At 46.4% G+C, this 17761-nt stretch overlaps 1 protein-coding gene across 5 annotated transcripts in view; it reads left to right on the forward strand.

Annotated features, from left to right (window-relative positions):
* Window positions 1–7087: 7087 nt before the first annotated feature.
* The window catches only part of SLC38A1 (solute carrier family 38 member 1), a 68081-nt gene continuing 57407 nt past the window's right edge, over window positions 7088–17761 (forward strand). For 3 of the 5 annotated variants that reach the window (XM_035002819.1, XM_035002823.1, XM_035002822.1), the window contains exon 1: window positions 7286–7509. The gene's annotated coding sequence lies outside the window, so the exon portion shown is untranslated. Of the gene's footprint in view, window positions 7174–7285; window positions 7510–9870; window positions 10002–17761 lie in introns of those variants that run through there. The other 2 variants (XM_035002820.1, XM_035002821.1) reach the window with 2 other exon arrangements.

Below are 17761 nucleotides of genomic sequence, written 5' to 3' on the forward strand. Positions count from 1 at the left end.
GAACTTGGCCAGGAGTGAGTTGATGGAAGCTCAAGCTAGTGATAGCCATGAGGATGGAGAAAAAGGAACAGATGCTTGAAGTATTTAGGCAACAGAGCAATGGGACAGGCGATTATTCCTTTGAAAATGCACACTGGACCATGTCCATTACCCCCGCCCTATTAAAACCCTTAGGATAAAGAGAACAGAATCCAAACAAGGCTCCCGTCCTCAGGGGAGCCTTCCTGACTCCCAGGCCAGTGCATGTTCCTCTGTTCTTCTCACAGAGTCACGCTCTGAGTTCTTTTCCTCTGAGCACTCCTCTCCGTCTGTAATTTTCACATCTACTGCCAAGATCACCTGAGGAATATTGGCCTCGCACTCTAACTCCAAGCTCCATGAAAGACCAGCAAAATGCCTGGCACTTAGTAAATGTTAATCGAAGAATTAATTAATTTGATGTGAAGAGTAAAGGAGACAGCCAAGATACTCCCCTTCTCCCAGCTCGAGTGGTTGTGCCCCTGGTGGTGCTGTTTCCCAAGATGGAGTCTATAGGAGGGACCCTTTGGGTTGGGGAAAGATATGATGAGTTCAATCTTGGACGTGTTACATTTGAATCAAAAACTTTGAGCATTTAATTTGTGTGTGTATGAATATATGTGTGTATAAATAACTATAAATACATACAACAGAAGACTATCAGTTTTACATCTCTTGTTAAAATTACCCCCTTTGTGATTATGAAGTAGCTTCGTATGCCTAAAATAAAACTGAATAAAGAGTCCTTCAAAAGGGATATTTCTGGGTATTTCCTATTTTAAGAACAATCATTTAGAATAGAAACTTATTTTGGTAAAGCGTGTTACTCAAGTCATGAATAGGACTCTTCCCCCTAAGTACTGCCAGCAGTAGAAAATAAGATAACATAAAATAAAAACAAAAAACAGCCCCTCCCTTTCAAAGCTATCTTTTCATCAGAAAAGGCAAAAGCTGCATTTCCCCCCCTGGTATGGCTGGAGAGCCTCCAGCACCGTGAGATGACCCAGCTCTCATCCTGCCCTGATAGCTCATGCCATGCATTTCCCACAGGTTTCAGATCTTCTTGCCTCCTGATCTTATCATTCATTTTCTCCTTTTCTTGTCTTTCTTATCTTTCCCTGATGCCCTTCAACCACTTCCCTATCACTTTCCTTTCTCTCACTCTTGGATGCAGATCCTCTCTCCAGCTCTATTGCCTTTGGACACCCAAACTGATAAGAAAGAAAGAAGGATCACATTGGATCAGGAGAAAGGAACAGTTAGCCCTGTATCCTGTTTCCTAAGAATCTCTAGGGGCTTATGGAGGGTTTATAGCTCGGCCTGGCCACTGGAGCATTATATTTCAATCTGTCATTTATGAATTTATGTCATCCTTGCTTTAAATGAATACTTGGGGGAAGAAATGAATACTTGGAAACATGCTTTTGACCTTTACTTGCCTGATTCCAAAGCCTGCATCCATGCCCTCTCTGCTAGTAGTAACATCTTTGTGTACTATTCTTAGGGTACTGATTCTCAGAAGTGACACCAATGAAATCTAAGTTCCTTCTACTTATTGCCAAACTGTTTTCCAGTAATAACTTTCATTATTTGTTGAATACTTAAGATATGTTGTGAACTATTTTAAGTGTTTACACTTACTAACATACAAATTTCTTATGAGATAGGTATTATTTTTCATTTCTGTTTTAAAGATGAGGACACTGAGGCACAGAGACATTAAGTAACTTGCCCAAGGTCACAGAGCTAGTAAGCTGTGGTGTCAGAATTAGAACTCAGGCAATCTGGCCCAGAGCCCACACTCAATCACCTAATTTGCTACCCTACAAAAAGTTGTACCAATTTCCACTGGCACCATTAGTAAGTACAGATGCTATACTGCTTTGGAACACTTCTACTCTTTAATTAATACATTATTAGGTAGATCCTAAACTTCCCTTTCTCTCCTTAAAGATAAAGCTGAGAGCTGAAGTGGAGGGCTAACTGTTCTCTAATACCATCTCTCTCCCCATTCCCACGGTGGCAGAAATGGGAATAGAGGTGTGGCTTGATCTTCAGTATGGGGTGAGGACAGTAAAGTACTTTGCGCCCCTAACTTTGGTAAGTACTCTGTAGACACTGACTCATTTGACCATCAGATGGGTATCATTACCCCATGTGGCAACAAGCTAGGGAGATACACTCACAGTTGACTTGCACAATGATGCATAAATGTGAGGTAAATTAAGACATCAAACCTTCAGGACTGATCATCAGCCCTGGGTCTTTATCTTGTCATACAATCACAATACTTCATGAACCCTACTCCCTGCTCCCCTAAGAGATAAAACAAACAAAAAATGACCCTACTAAGCTGACCTGGGCCAAAATCAGAGGCAAGAGACACTTTTCTAGAAGCCCACTCTGGGATTTTAATTAAATTCAGTTTAGAGTCAGTGGCGATTGTTGACCTCCTGCCAGAACCCATCAATTACAAATCCAGTGAGGTTGGGCGTCTGGGTGACTCAGTCAGTTAGGCATCTGCCTTTGGCTCAGGTCATGATCCCAGGGTCCTGGGACTGAGCCCTGCGTCAGGCTCCCTGCTTGGTGGGGAGTCTGCTTCTCCCTCTCCCACTCCCCCTGCTTGTGTCCCTCCCCTTGTACCCCCACCAAATAAAAAAAAATAAAATCTTAAAAAAAAAGAGAAGAAAAGAAAAACAAATCCAGGGAGGTAGAATGTTCATCTCAGTGCTGGAAGAAGTGACAGTAGGCTCTGTCCATCACAGTGCTACTGAGAAGGGTGAGTTCACACAGTGCTATGTATCTGCAGAAAGATGGCCAAGAGGACTGGGAACTCCCTTAGTTGCAAATTACTTTTTCCTGTGGCTGTTTAACTCCTAGAGCCAAAATATTGTCACCTCTGCAGAAGATTATCCAAAGAACAAGAATGGTAAAAAGGGTTTATGAGGCAAAGAAATGTGATCACATCAACAAAAGGAAAACCAATAATTAAAAAAAAATTTTTTTAATGATTTTTTTAAAGATTTTTTATTTATTTTTTGACACACAGAGAGAGAGACAGTGAAAGAGGGAACACAGCAGGGGGAGTGGGAGAGGGAGAAGCAGGCTTCCCCGCCGAGCAGGGAGCCCGATGTGGGGCTCCATCCCAGGACCCTGGGATCATGACCTGAGCCAAAGGCAGACGCTTAACTGACTGAACCACCCAAGTGCCCCAAAACCAATAATTTTAAAGACCATCTGTTATTTTAGACATTCCTATAAATAGGACTAAAAACCTGATTTCAGAATAAATAACTTATTTTCTAACAAGGTAGGTTTTGTTCACAGATGGCTGTACTGTTTCTGTTACAAGTAGAAAATGTACAGGACGCTTATTCTGAATTAACCTCACCAGTTGACTTTTCTATTTTTCATCGTTGTTAAAATTCAGACTGTCCGAAAACAGTCCTTTACAGATTAAAAGGAAAAACGACATATTCAGAAGAGAGTATTTATCCTATGACTCACAATGCATCCACAAGAAGTCTGCTAGTAGCGGGGCCAGATGTATTTGGAACGTTTTGAAACCCTGCAGAGGAAAGCACGGTGTCTCTGTAAGTGCACAGCTAGCTGGGATCCTTCCAGCTATCCTCACGGGCAGCCCACATGGGGAGTGAATGCGACCCGAGGTGATGACAGGATGAAGCTGGATTGAGAGCAGATGTGACTTAAGTTCAGGCTGAATCCTCTTTGGGGCTCTTTCTCCACAAAGCCACCCTTCCTTCCTGGAGCCATTCGGAAAAGACCTGTGGGGCTACCAGAAAACCCAGGTGACCCCAGGTGATTCAGTTCTCCTTTCACAGTCTAGATTCTTTCTCCAGCATCACCTTCAGAGCAGACACAGAAATGTTATTTTCTTGGTTTCATAGGGCAGCCCGCAGTACAACCTGTGAACGTGTCCTGACTACCTTCCGTTCGGGGAACATTAGATACCACGGACAATGCCCTTGGAGCTCACAAACCCAGTATAGAGCAAACGGACTCCCTGGACTCTCTGGAAACAGGGCAGTGGTTCCTACCTGAAGGCAGAGTGGCCTGGGACCTGTGCCACCTCCTGGCTCTTCAAAGAGGGTTCTTCCCACATTGGGGAACATTTTAGAGCCAGACACAGAGAATCAGCTTTGGAGTCAGATCGGGATTCTAGAGCTAGATGGGCCAGTTAGACCTGTCTGAACTTGGGCTAATTTCTTCAACGTCTGAATCGGGGATTAGGATGGTCTGCACCTCTTAGGAATGTCGTGAGGATTAAATAAGAAGCCATCTGTGAAGGGCTTGCCCTGCTGCTTATGTCTCAGCAAGCACACAGTGACTGGGGAAGCTGTCATCATGACACCCTTTGCCCCCATTTGAGACCACAGCAATTGCGTTTAGGGGCTGAGCTGCTGAAAGGAAGTTACGCCTACAAGCAGTCCTGAAGAAAACCACACAGTGCAGTGAGCAGGCACTCATCCTGAACACTACCTCTTCCCTCCTTCTCCCCCCGGTTCTCCACATAGCAGCAGCCCTTCCTTTCAGCCTCCACGTTGATGCTTACACTCTCATTCCAGGTTGTCAACTAAAACCCAGATGAGGGCTGAAGATCCTCCTCAACTCGAGAACCACAGGTGTCTAGTTGCAAGAGGTTGTAGCATCATGGGTAAGACTTGAGCATAGACTTTCAGTTGAGACCTGAACAGCAATCACTTCCTGGCTTCCCCCTTCACCGCATTCTGTCTTAAATGAACAGGGACAATTCATCCTCTTTGAACCTGCTTTCTTGTTTATACAGAGAGGATAATACTTAATTGAGTGGTTGGAGGGATTAAATGAGATAATATTTACATGTAAAGTGCATAGCACAGAAGTTCAATTCATTACTCTTGAATCCAATTCAAGGAGTAAAAGTTCAATTCGTTACTCTTGAAACCAATTTAAAAAATGCTAGGTAACTGCAGTCCTTGGGGTGCATAGAAACCAGCAAATAAGTTGATCAAAGGATGAGCTGGAGATCAGATGCTCTCCAAACAAGTATTGGTGAATATACATTCTGCCTAATAAGGTAAAGATTTCAACAGCCCTTGGAACTATGCTCAGTTTACCTACCTTGCCTGTTCAGATTTCTTTCCTTTTTTTTTTAAGATTTCATTTATTTATTGACAGAGAGAGACGGAGAGAGCGAGCGAGCACGAGCAGGGGGAGCGGCAGGCAGAGGGAGATGCAGACCGCCCCCCTCCGCTGAGCAGGGAGCCCCACATGGGACTCGATCCCAGGACCTCGGGATCATGACCTGAGCCGAAGGCAGACGCTTCACAGACTGAGCCACCCAGGCGCCCCTCGGATTGCTTTCCTTATTTATCAGAATTATTGTGTCAGGCAAGGTGCACACTACTTAAAATTACTTAAAATTAACTCCATACTGAATTAGCTTCCTGTAGGAAAGAAAGGGGGAAAGAACCAACTTTTTGAGGACCTGTAGAATATTGCCATGATCTGGGTACAATTAACCCTCTGTTTTACGAGTTGGGAAGACAGGACTGGGACAAAAGTGAAGCAGGTAAGGCAACAGTGTCAGAGGCAGAATTCGAACGCAGGTCTGTCCGAGGTAAGCTACCATCATTTCGCCCCCTTCTGTTTGCACTGAATTTTTTATTTCTCAGGTTTATTCAAGAACATGCCTTCTAAATAGGGTTCTCAGGACGCTATTGCTGAACCAATGAAAACCACTTGTTGCCATTTGAAGGGAAAAAGGATTTTCGTTATCAGGGGTTTGAAATTTGGTTGTCCTTTAACTTTTCCAGCTGTGGTTTAAAAAAAAAGCGATGGCTACTCCATTCGGTCTGCCCGCTTGAAACGCTTCAGGTAGATTAATTTTTGAATTATGATTCACCTTTCCTTTCCTGTTTTGATGCAACACGGAGACTGAACGATTCCTGTCAATAAAGAGCTCGAGTTTCCACCCCGCAAATTCGCTCTGTAATGACAGCCCAATTGGCTGAGGCGCAGGTGGGATTTCCTGACGCCATTTTAAGGAAACACAACTCCCCTGCAAGGAAGTGCCCAGTTAAAAGGGTCTATGCCTGAAACAAAGAGTAGGCAAAAGACAGGGAAACGGGCCCAGTTGCCCAGGCCCCTGCATCCTGTTCCCTCGCTCCCCGCTGCCCCCGGATTTGGAGCGCCCCTTCGCGCCCAGGCAGCTGCGCGCTCCGAGCTCGGCAATTCTATCGGGTCGCGTCACACCCAGTCCCCCAAAGAGCGCGCCACCGCACCGATCTCGGGGAAGGCTGGCGAGGTCTGCGGGTGTGCTGGATCCGGAAGAGGGGAGGCGCCTCCCACTGCGGGGTAGGGACAAAGGGTTTCCAAAGGTGCCCGGGCGCCCCGCTCCCCCAGCCGCTGCGCAAGCCCCCTCCCTTCCCCCACCAACCCGGGCCTTCTCCGCGCGGTCCCCGGAGCCAACACACCGCCCCAGCGCGGCCCGCAGCTCCAGACACTGCCAGCAGTTCGCTGGGCTGCGCGAACCAGCCACTCCCGCGGCCATCCTCACGCTGCGCCCTTCCCACAATGCAACTTCCCTGGCTCCCTCGGCCCATCTGCGCTCTGGCGTACCCCGAAATGCGGCCCCATCGCACAGCCCTCCTCTCCTCCGCCGGCGCCCTCTTAGTCGCTCCCACTTCCATCCCCAAGGGCTCCTGGTCTCCAGCCGCCACCGCAGCCGGCTTCTGGGCCCGCTGCCGGGTCCCCAGGAGGGCGTGGGACAGGTGTCCAGGCTGCGCGCCGCCGCCTCTCCCGGGGCCACCGTCAGTGCACCCAGCACACGCACGCCCCGCAACCACTCCCTCGTCCCTTCCCCGATGCTCAGTCTCCGCCAGCCGCGGTCGCTGCATCCTCTGAGAGCCGCAGGAGGGAATTCGCGAGACGCGGCCGTCAGCAGAGACACCATGTGACGGGCACCGCTCAGTGACAAGCAGCTTTGGTCAAAAAGCGGGCGCGCGGGAGGGGAGGCGGCGGGACGCGGGACGCGGAGGAGTGGCCTGACTTTCCCCCTTTAAACCATCACGAGCCATGGAAGCGCAAAGGCGACGCGCCCCCCAGTAGGAGAATGACTGCGGTTCGAGACCCTCGGTGCCAGAGCGTGTGGATGTAAGTGCGAGGCTAGCGAGCAGAGTGTGGGTGGGGGTTGGCGGTGGAGGGAGATTCTGATGCAATCGGCCCGGAAAGGAGGAGGAGAGCCAGAGAGCGCGGGCTGGGGTGGCCACGCCGCTCTGCCTGAAGGTCGCTGGGAACCTCCGCCCTTCACCTTCCTCGGAAATCCGCCACCGCGCGCGAACCCTCCCCGCCCAGCCCTCGCTGACGGAGGCCACCTTTTCCCCGCGGAGGCAGCCAGACCGTGACACAAAGGACATCACACGGCCGGGGGGAACCCCGGAAGGGCGGACACCTGGTCTCCTTTTGCCACTTTCCCCTTTATTGCCCAAGGTAAGGCGATTCTGCTTTTCCAGGGGGAGCCCAGGGAGCGGTGGCAGGGAGGAAAGGGATGTTTTGGATGCGAGTGGAGGTGGTAACGTACAAGTCACCCAAGCGGGCATGGAAGGAAGGAGTGAGCGGTTCTACCGGCGGCGTTCGGATTTTGCTTGCATTACAGGAAAAGTCCAGATCCTCTGTTCTCCGAACACACGCGGTAGCGTAAGGCGGCGTAGGGGCCCCAGATTTCACCTTTGCGTGGGCTGTGGCTTACTTTTTGGGTCTGTTTCATAGCGGCAGAGTGTGGCACGCGAGCTGGTTAAATGGTACTTAGGCTCGGGGACCACGCGGGTCTGGAGGGAGAGCGCAGCGGCCGAGAGGGCGCTACTGCATACCCGAGGAGTGTTCGAATCCTGGACATTTGGGAACAATTTCCTGCGTCCGCAGGGCCCAGAGGAGAGCATGTGATGCCCCCGGGGGTGTGCGTGGGGCCGGCTGGGGCTGGGGGGACTGGGCGCCGCGGGGGAACCGAGCCGCCGAGCGTGAGTAAACAGGAGCACGTTTGCAGCCCCTTCCTCGAGCTCTGCCCCCTCTCTCAGTAGCCTAGAGTAGGAGGATGCGGGGGGAAGATTACTAAAGGAAGCTGGCGGGGATTCACTGTCCTTTCCCGCCCTGAAGAGGTGCTTTCCAACATGAAGAAGGGGAGAAAGAGAAGTGCTGTTCCGAGAGCTGGATTCCGCGGGAGCTGGCGAACAAAAGGCCACCGCTCGCGCGGGGCCCGGGCGCGGACTGCCCTCGCCTCCTCTCCCCTTCCCTCCTGCGGTCCCTGGCGCCTCGCTCGCGTCCCTAAACGTGGCCACAAAAGGCCTTTGAACTCGCCGCGTCGGTGCCGGGAGGAAAGCGCTCCTTCGCCCTAGTGCGCCCCCTGGGGCGCCTCCCTGAGCGTCTGGCTCCTCAGCACCCACTGGGACCCCGCAGGTTACGGGGCTGCCTGGGCGCTGCTTCCCTGCGGAGTCGCCCGCCCCTGGGTTTAGGGTGAACTGTATTCGGAGGATACACAAGAGCATATGGCGGCAAAAGGAATTTCGCGGTCACCGCCTCACCGCATTTCGGGATGCCTTTCACAGGCTGTCTCGGGCTTGGGAAGGTGGTGCTACAGTTGAGAGCCCTTTGTGTCTCGCTCTGCGGCTCGGACCCAGTTTTTATAGCACTGTTTCGTGGAAACCTTACCGCCGCCAGGATCACGTACTTTTTCTCAGACGAATCCATGGTGATGTGTGTAGTTAAGAGTGAAAAAGACCCCAGCGCTAAGGAACGGTATTTATTTGTATGCGAAGGGGGTTTGACATCTCTGCAGTGGAGTTAATTTTTTTTAATATAAGGGGGAGGAGAGAATAAGGCTGTGGTTTGCAGACTGCGGAGAACAGCAAGGCTGTAATTTGTCACCTTGATAGAAGAAACTGTGCAGCAACTCGTGCTTTTTCTGACGTCAGAAGGACAACGGAAATAAAACCTGAGCTAGGTGGCTGGCTGGCCTCATTGTTGAAACATCTCACGCTGGGTGGGTACTCCTGAAATCTATGCGAAACTGTCAAGATGAGGCACTGATCCTGGATTTTGCTTCCGCCCCAGCCTCAAAATGGCTTTACTCTTCTGAGTCACTTCAATTCTCAGCATGTCACCTTAGGTATTTAGGAAACTTGCCTAGTTTGGTTTGAGGTCTTAAAACCTTGATGAGGTGTGTTAACCCCCCTCATCCCCCCCAAATATTCAATACATATTTCCTACTGAGGACTTATTATATGGAACTAGATAAAGTTTGTGCTTCTGTGGAGTTTCCCTTCTCCTGGGGGAAAGAGACAATAAATGCACATATAATGAATTTCAGGTATTTGTTAGGGTAAGGGAGAAATAAAACAGGATCATGTGATGGGGGAGGGCACTAGAAATAGATGACCGTCGAGCAGGGCCTGTGTGGGAGGGTGACGTTTGTCCAGAGACTAGGAGGCCAGGCATCTGTCTATTCTAGTCTTGTATTTTTCCTCCCTCTGGGTGATACTTGCGGGCGAAAACCAATCTTACTCATTATTGTTCCCCTAATGCCCAGCACAGAGTAGCTGCTTAATAAATGCCTCTCAGATTGAGACTTTAGTCATCTCGTTCACTTCTTTATGCTGCTGTTGACTATCCCTTCCTTTCTAGATCCCATTATTCCTCTTTCTCCCAAGCGAAGATGTGAGAGGTTTCTTTACTCTGCTTCTCTTTCCCTCTTACCTTCTCCCCACTTCTGAGCAGTTACCAGGCCCTTGCAAATGCCTCTCAAACCTGTCTTCTCATCTCCATTCCCACTGCTCAAGTTCAGGTCCCTGTCATCTGTCCTAGACATGGCAATGCAAGTCGTGTGCTGGGATACAAGGATCATGAAGCAGATGTGGAGGTTCCCTGAAGAAACCAGTGCTTCACACAAGCACAATACGTGGTGAAGAGTGAAGCAGAGAATTCATGAGGTAGAACAGCTTTCTAGTTGCTCTCCTTGGGTACCAAACCCTGCTCCCCTAATTCAGTCTCCACACTTCCATGGGATCTGTATTTCTAAAACTCAGTTTGCATTTTTCTAGTGACTTTGCTTCTAAAAACCTTCAGGGGGTTCCCCTGGCCTAAAATTAAAGTCTCAATTCCTTAGCTGGGCACTCAGGACCCTCCACGGTCTGACACCTCTTCTCTTTCCATCTTTCTCACAGTTCACCCTGTGCTCTCCCTGTGGCTTTTCTGCCTCAGTATGAGTGTTGATTCTGGACTAGAATGCCTACTGTCATTCTGTGTATTTGTGAAGGCCTAGCCCAAATGCCTCTTTTCTCCCTTTTCAAATCAGTGTTCACTGAGCATCTCTTAGCATTTTCATAAGGATTTATCTTTTCCTTTTTGCACTTTTGTCTCTCCAGGTGATGGAAGGCAGGAGATGAGGCACAGGCTGGGTTCCAACTTACCAGCCCAGGGACACTGGGAAAGTTTTCAGCATCTCTAAACCTTAGTGTTTTTGTTTTTAAAGATTTTATTTATTTATTTGAGAGAGAGAGCTGGGAGAGGGAAGGGTGGGGGGGGGAGGGAGAGAGAATCCTCAAGCAGACTCCCTGCTGAGTGTGGAACCTGACATGGGGCTTTGTTTTTTCATTTGTTAAATGGGAATGAAGATAACGGTGGTGGTCGTAGTGGTACCTATCTTACTGAGTTATCCTGAAGATTTAATGAAGATAATGGTGTGAAGCGCTCGGCACCATGGTAACACTCCATATATATTGAATTAAAAGGGACTTCAGGTTTCTCGTCTATCAGAGGTGGTGGGAAAGTCGATCAGTAAAGTTCCCCTTACCTCCAATATTCTGTGCATATTTAATCATTTAAAATACTTTTCTGAAAATAATATCTTAATGGAAACTATGAAGGGTGATGTGGGGGTGGGGGGAAGGATGTGTGTCAAAGTAAGCACTTTCAAAATCGCACCATAGACTTCAGAAAAAGACACCTTGGACCACTGACCCTAAACCGCGTCTTTTAAAAACAGTTACACTTACTTCTGAAATTTGATCACATTATAGTCATTGGTTTTCTAGTACCCACCTATGTGTTAGGGTTACTTAATAACAGTAAAGGAATTCAGTGATCAGGAAGGCCCTGTGTTTGGGGGAAACTTTGCAAAAACCAGGCTTAAAATCAAGGAACTCTGCCTCAGGTAGAGTTACAATGTGTCTTCGCCAATAATTAGCTGGGTGCACTTGTGCAAATCATTTAACATTTTTATGCCTCATTTTCTCATTTGTCCAATGCTAATAAATAGTGTCCAAGCTGCCTAACTCACAGAGTTTTGAAGATAAATGAGAACAGAGCTGAGGAAATCCTTGAACAAGCTAAAAGAAGTACTCAAGATGTTAATCATCTGGAGTTAAATGTGCTGCTAAACCACAGGTTTAGGGGACGAGTTTAAATTAGTGATTCTCCACTCTGCCTTCACATTAGACCCACTTGGGTTCTTTTATTTTTATTTTTTTATTTACTTTTTTAAAGATTTATTTATTTATTTATTAGAGAGAGAGAATGAGAGCGTGCAGGAGCAAGTGGGGGGAGGGGCAGAGGGAGAGAATCCAAGCAGGCTCCCCACTAAGCCCAGATCCCATGATTCTTGAGATCACGACCTGAGCCGAAAACATGAGCTGGACACTCAGCCCACTGAGTCACCCAGCCACCCCCAACTTGGGGTCTTTTAAAAGCTACCAGTGTCCAGACTCCATTTCCAGACCTTCAGATGTAGTTGGCGTGGGGTGGAGCCCAGACTTGGGAATATTTTTAAAAACACCCAGGATGATTCTAATTACAGTGGCTTAGATTTTAAAGCAAACAAAATAAAGTCAGAATTTAAATGAAGACCTCCATATGTTGTCTGATAAAGTCTAAGTTATTCAGAATTGTGAGCTTGACTGACTTTTCCCCTGATTTGACTAAACCAACCAGTCGTTGACGTCATGGAACCACAGCCTTAGGTTACAATTCACAGCCTGGATTTTCCCAGGCATACAATCCTGTCCAGTGATACAGCCGGGGCCACATGAAGATTTAATGTGTGGATCTCAGTTTCCATCTTTTAGGAGTGATGAAGAAGACTGGAAAAGAAAGAGACAATGGAAAGGAGAAGGAAAGGGATAGGCTCTGACCCAGGTATGGGAGGAAGAGGCTCTGAATAGGAGAGACAGGACAGAGCACAGAGAAAAAGTCGTCTTTGATTTATGGAATTCGTTTAGTTGAGGTTGCACACTGCTGGCTAGAAAGCCAAATAAAGCCCGTGGGTACATTTTGTGTGACCTACACTTTCTTTTAAAATTGTTTGGAATTAGTTGTCAATATTTAAACATCTGATTCTCACTTAAAATCTGGATTTCTGGCATTTCTTTTTTTTTTTTTTAAGATTTTATTTATTTATTTGAGAGAGAGAAAGCAACAGAGATAGTGAGAGAGAGCGAGCACAAGCAGGGAGGAGAGGGAAAAGCAGGCTCCCCGCTGAGCAAGGGGCCTGATGCGGGGCTCCGGGATCATGACCTGAGCCAAAGGCAGAGGCTTAACCGACTGAGCCACAGGCGCCCCGAGTTCTGGCATTTCTTGGAAAAAAAAAAAATCGAAAGATCTGGCTTATTCCTACTGAAATAGGTGGGATATGTGTTCTCCAGTTTCTTACGCCCAGTCTGCGTTGCTCATTTGTCACACGTACCTGGGCCCTCGTTGCATTTGCAACCCTTAGTCTACATCTATCTGTAGATGTTAGGACTTGCTGCACATTCGAATCCCCCCTGTAGAGCATTTAAACTATCCATGCTTGATCCCACCCTAGACCAATTAAATCGGAAACTGCTGTGTGTTAGGTTATTTTTTTTTTTAAATTCCTGAGGTGATTCCTCTGTCTAGGTCTAGAACTGAGGACTTCCAGCCTAGGTCACCTATTCAGAAGATTTGTCCACAAGCCCATTTCTTATCTCTGAAAATGATCCATTAAGAAACACTGGATAGAATCATAAATTCAGAGGGTTTTAAAACTGGAGATCTTTGAGAGAACGTTGGTTAATCAGAATTTCCTATTTTAAGGTGAGAAAACAGGCCTAGAGGGAAGAAAAACTTGTCCAAGGATTATTACATCATTTGATATTGGGGCATAGTGTGTTTTATGATGTTTTCTATTTCCATGCAAAGGTAATTTTTTTAATAAATGATCCTCTTTACATGCACCACTTTGTGATGCTTAAAATTGCCATTATTTCTTGAGTATTTTGTTGGGAGCTAGCTATCATAGCTTAGCTAAGCCTTAAAAACAAAGAAAACCCCATCCAGTGTTTTTAGTTCAACAGCAGTTCTTGATCAAAAACATCATTAGAGCAAAAACATGTATGTGCAAAGAAAGAATTTTCTCAAACTGTTCCAGGCTGTTTTCAACTCTGTGTTTTTAGTAGTTATTTAAATCTATGAATTTTCAGTTGATGAGGAAGATTTTTAGTTTTGTGGTACCCACACTGCTCAAATACACTCACTGTTCTCATTTATTTAAGCAGCAAGGGGATTTTTTTTTTTTTTATGTACTGTACAGTTTGTCCCATATCCAAAGTTACAGATTGACTTCGTTAACTTCTGGAGTTTATCAGTATCTTCTGTCTTAGAGAAATCAGAGTCGTTTTAAAACATCTGAATAAGGATAGGTTAATTCCCAGACATCATAGGCTGGGCATATTGATAACAGACATTTGAAAGATCACATAGGAACCAGAAGAGAAGGGGAATTCTGGAGCAATGGGTGCAGGTGTCAGGATACTGTGAACAAGTTAGGATGCAGGGGTCCACCTGTCCCGGGAAGTGAGCAGCTCATCTCCCTGCCCCACGCAGAAATATTTGGTACTTATCCCCTGATGAGCTTCCTTTAACCTGGGGCTTCTCTCCCTGGGCACTGCTGACACTTGCAGGCAGATAACTGTTGTAGACTGCCATCCTGTACATTGTATAATGTTCACAGCATGCCCCGACCTCTCTCCACTAGAAGTCTGCAGCATCCCCTCATTTGTGACAGTCAGAAATGTCTCCAGACATTGCCAGAATTGTCCCCAGTAGACAACCACTGCTTTAATTAATTCCACTTTCTCTGGACCTTTAGAAATCATGCCAAGAATTCCTAAACATTCCAAGCATAGCGACTGTGATGTTCATGATAAATACTTTCCATTTATATAGGACTTTACAGTTTTAAATGTATTTTTACATAATTCTCACATGCCCAGATTAAATGTAAAAGGAAGTAAGTGGCACACTTCATGAAGGAGATGAGGCTATTCATGTTGCTTCCTTTATCTTCCCATTTCTATTTTGTTTTCCTGAGAAAGTGTGTTTGTGAGGATCGTTAATATATTGTCTGCAGACAGATGATCATAGCTTGCTTTTTAAATTTAGTCATCATTATTATTGTTAACGTATTTGCTACTACCATGTGCTAGGGAGCTATGAGGTCTATGACCCCTGTCTTCGAGGAGTTGACATTCTAATTACGGAGGATGATAAGTACACAAGAAGACTATTAACATATATAAGAACCCTTGTATAAGCCAATGAGTAATCTATACAAAAATGCTTGAAGAATTCATGACAGGTAAATAATCAATCATGGGTTGGTCATTGGAGAGAGATATCACAGAGAAGGTTGGTTTGAAATTTAAAAAAAAAAAAGCATGAAAGCAAACAAGCTGGGCTCTGAGAGAAATGTACTTACATAGGAATGGGCTTTACAGGAACAGGGAGGGGAGTGTGTTCAGGGCCAAAGGAATGGTGTGAACAAAGCAGAAAACTGTATGACTAGATCCATTGAGGGAATGGAAGGTTCAGGAGGAAGGTCATCAGAGAGCAAATTAAAGAGATAGTTATAAGCAATCTGGGATTGTCTTGTAAGGTTCCAGAGATTAGACTTCATCCTGTAGACATTGGGTGGGAAATTATGATTGGCAAGAAGAGAAGAGCAATGTGCCAGACATGTATATTCAGGAACAACCTGACTCTGTAGGGGGGAGAAGGTAGGGTCGGCAGGTAGCATGGGGGAAAGCGAGTTAGGATTGTGGGCAGAGAGGAATGAGGGTTAGGGAGGGGACATATGAAAGAATGTTACTGGGGCCTGGTGACTGATTAGATATTCAACCGCATTAAAGCAATACCCGGGCTCCACGTCTGAGTGATGAGGAGAAGGAACATTATCTTTAACAGGAATAGCAAAGCTGATGCGTGAGGTCAGTGCTGTGTTCAACTAGGCATGTGGAGTTTGAGGTAATGGCCAATATCCGCGTGGAGAAGTCCAGCGGGCAGCTGGCGTCTAAAAAGAATTTGTGGAAATTTTTCTGAGCAGGAAGGAAACTGAGAGAGCCTCTCTCCCTCCAGCCTTCTCGTTTTACAGCTGAAGAAACATGTGACATGTTAAGTGACTTGATCATTATCAAGTAGTATCCGTGAGGGAGATCCTATTTCATAATGCAGAGGAATGCTAGTTTTATAAAGTGGAAAAGACTGGGGAAGAAAATCTGAAAGATGCCTTTGTGGGATGAAACCTGACACTCCAGGCTTGAAACCTTAGAAAGGAAAGCAGCTGGAGTGTGTGCGGGAAGGAGCGGCCCCTACACCACCCTGCAGGCGGGAGAAGCAAGGCGGCGGGCAGGCGAGGCCCAGAGGCAGCGCTTAGGAGCTAGCAGGTGGGGGTCAGGAAGCCGTGCTCCCTGCCTGCCGCGGGAGGAGCTGGAGAGAATGGGAACCGAGAAAGCGCCGCCCGCCTTGCCGAGGCCGCGGGAGCCCAGGAGACCCAGCCGGGCACTGTTGTAGGTGCTGCCCACGGACCCGAGCGAGGAATCTTGATAATGACTGCAGGAGGTGGGTGTTCTTCATCTCCAGTTTACAGATTCAGAAACTGAGGCAAAGAGAAGTTAACCTACTTGTCTGCGGTCAACGGCTCCCAAATGATGGAGCCAGAATTGGCCAGTTGAGCATGGTTTCAGGGGAGCGATGAGGACGGGAGCAAGTTGTTCAGGTTGCTGGCAGTAAAGGGCCGGTGCGGGGCGGGGTGGTATTTCAAGGTTATAGACAAAGTCACTTTCGAGAGACCGAGCTGAGAGTGATTGGCGAAAGTCAGGGAAGTGCGAGGAGAGGAAGTGGTGATACGGAGTGCTAGCAGAGCTACCACAACTTGCATTTGGTTAAGCCAGTGAGTCTTGAAGAAGAGGAGAGAAAACACCTTGAATTTGAGATTGCTTACTGGCTCCTAGGCTTTTCAATACTAAAGGCCACTTTTATTATTCCCCACCTCCCAGAGATTTTTCTCAAAGATTTTGAGTATCAATTTTAAGCTTTGGGGTTTTTAAAAACTGATGAATCACAGACCTGTACCTCTGAAACAAATAATACATTATATGTTAAAAAAGACAAAAAAGATAGTAGGAAGGGAAGAATGAAGGGGGGGAATCGGAGGGGGAGACGAACCATGAGAGACTATGGACTCAGAGAAACAAACTGAGGGTTCTAGAGGGGAGGAGGGTGGGGGGATGGGTTAGCCTGGTGATGGGTATTAAAGAGGGCACGTTCTGCATGGAGCACTGGTTGTTATACGCAAACAATGAATCATGGAACTCTACATCAAAAACTAATGATGTAATGTATGGTGATTAACGTAACATAATAAAATAAAATTTAAAAAAATTTTTTATTTAAATACAATTTAGTTAATATATAGTGTATTATTAGTTTCAGAGGTAGAATTTAGGGATTCATCAGTTGCATATAACACCCAGTGCTCATTACCTCAAGATTCCACACTTGGGTCCGTGGGCAGCACCTACAACAGTGCCCTCCTAAACGCCCATCACCCAAGTGCCCCAAATCCCCCACCCGCCTCCCATCCAGCAACCCTCAGTTTGTTTCTTATAGTTAAGAGTCTCTTATGGTTTGCCTCCCTCTCTTTTCATCTTATTTTATCTCTTCTTCCCTTCCCCTATGTTCATCTGTTTCGTTTCTTAAATTCCTCATATCAGTGAAATCATATGGTATTTGTCTTTCTCTGACTGACTTATTTCACTAAGCATAATACCCTCCAGTTCCATCCAATGGTTGCAAATGGCAAGATTTCATTCTTTTTGATGGCTGAGTAATATTCCATGGTGTGTGTGTGTGTGTGTGTGTGTGTTGTATACACACACACACTACATCATCTTTATCCATTCATCTGTCGATGGACATCTGGACTCTTTCCATAGTTTGGCTATTGTGGACATTGCTGCTAAAAACATTGGGGTGCAGGTGCCCCTTCGAATCACTGTGTTTGTATCCTTTGGAGAAATAGCTAGTAGTGCAATTGCTGGGTTGTCAGGTAGTACATAGCAATACAGTGTATAGCCTTTCTCAAGAAACAAGAAAAGTCTTAAATACACAACCTAACCTTACACCTAAAGGAGCAGGAACAAGAACAGTAGGAGAAGAGAAATAATACGGATCAGAGTGGAAATCAATAATATAGAAATTAAACAAACAAACAGTAGAACAGGTCAACGAAACTAGGAGCTGGTTCTTTGAAAGAATTAATAAGATCAATAACCCCCTCGCCAGACTTATCAAAAAGACAAAGGAACCAAATAAATAAAATTATGAATGAAAGAGGAGAGTTCACAACAAACATGCAGAAATACAAACAATTATAAGAGAATATTATGAGCAATTA

The sequence above is a fragment of the Mirounga leonina genome, unplaced genomic scaffold (genome assembly GCF_011800145.1).
Source record: "Mirounga leonina isolate KUSES-001 unplaced genomic scaffold, KU_Mleo_1.0 Mir_126, whole genome shotgun sequence".
In the NCBI taxonomy this organism is placed as follows: Eukaryota; Metazoa; Chordata; class Mammalia; order Carnivora; family Phocidae; genus Mirounga; species Mirounga leonina.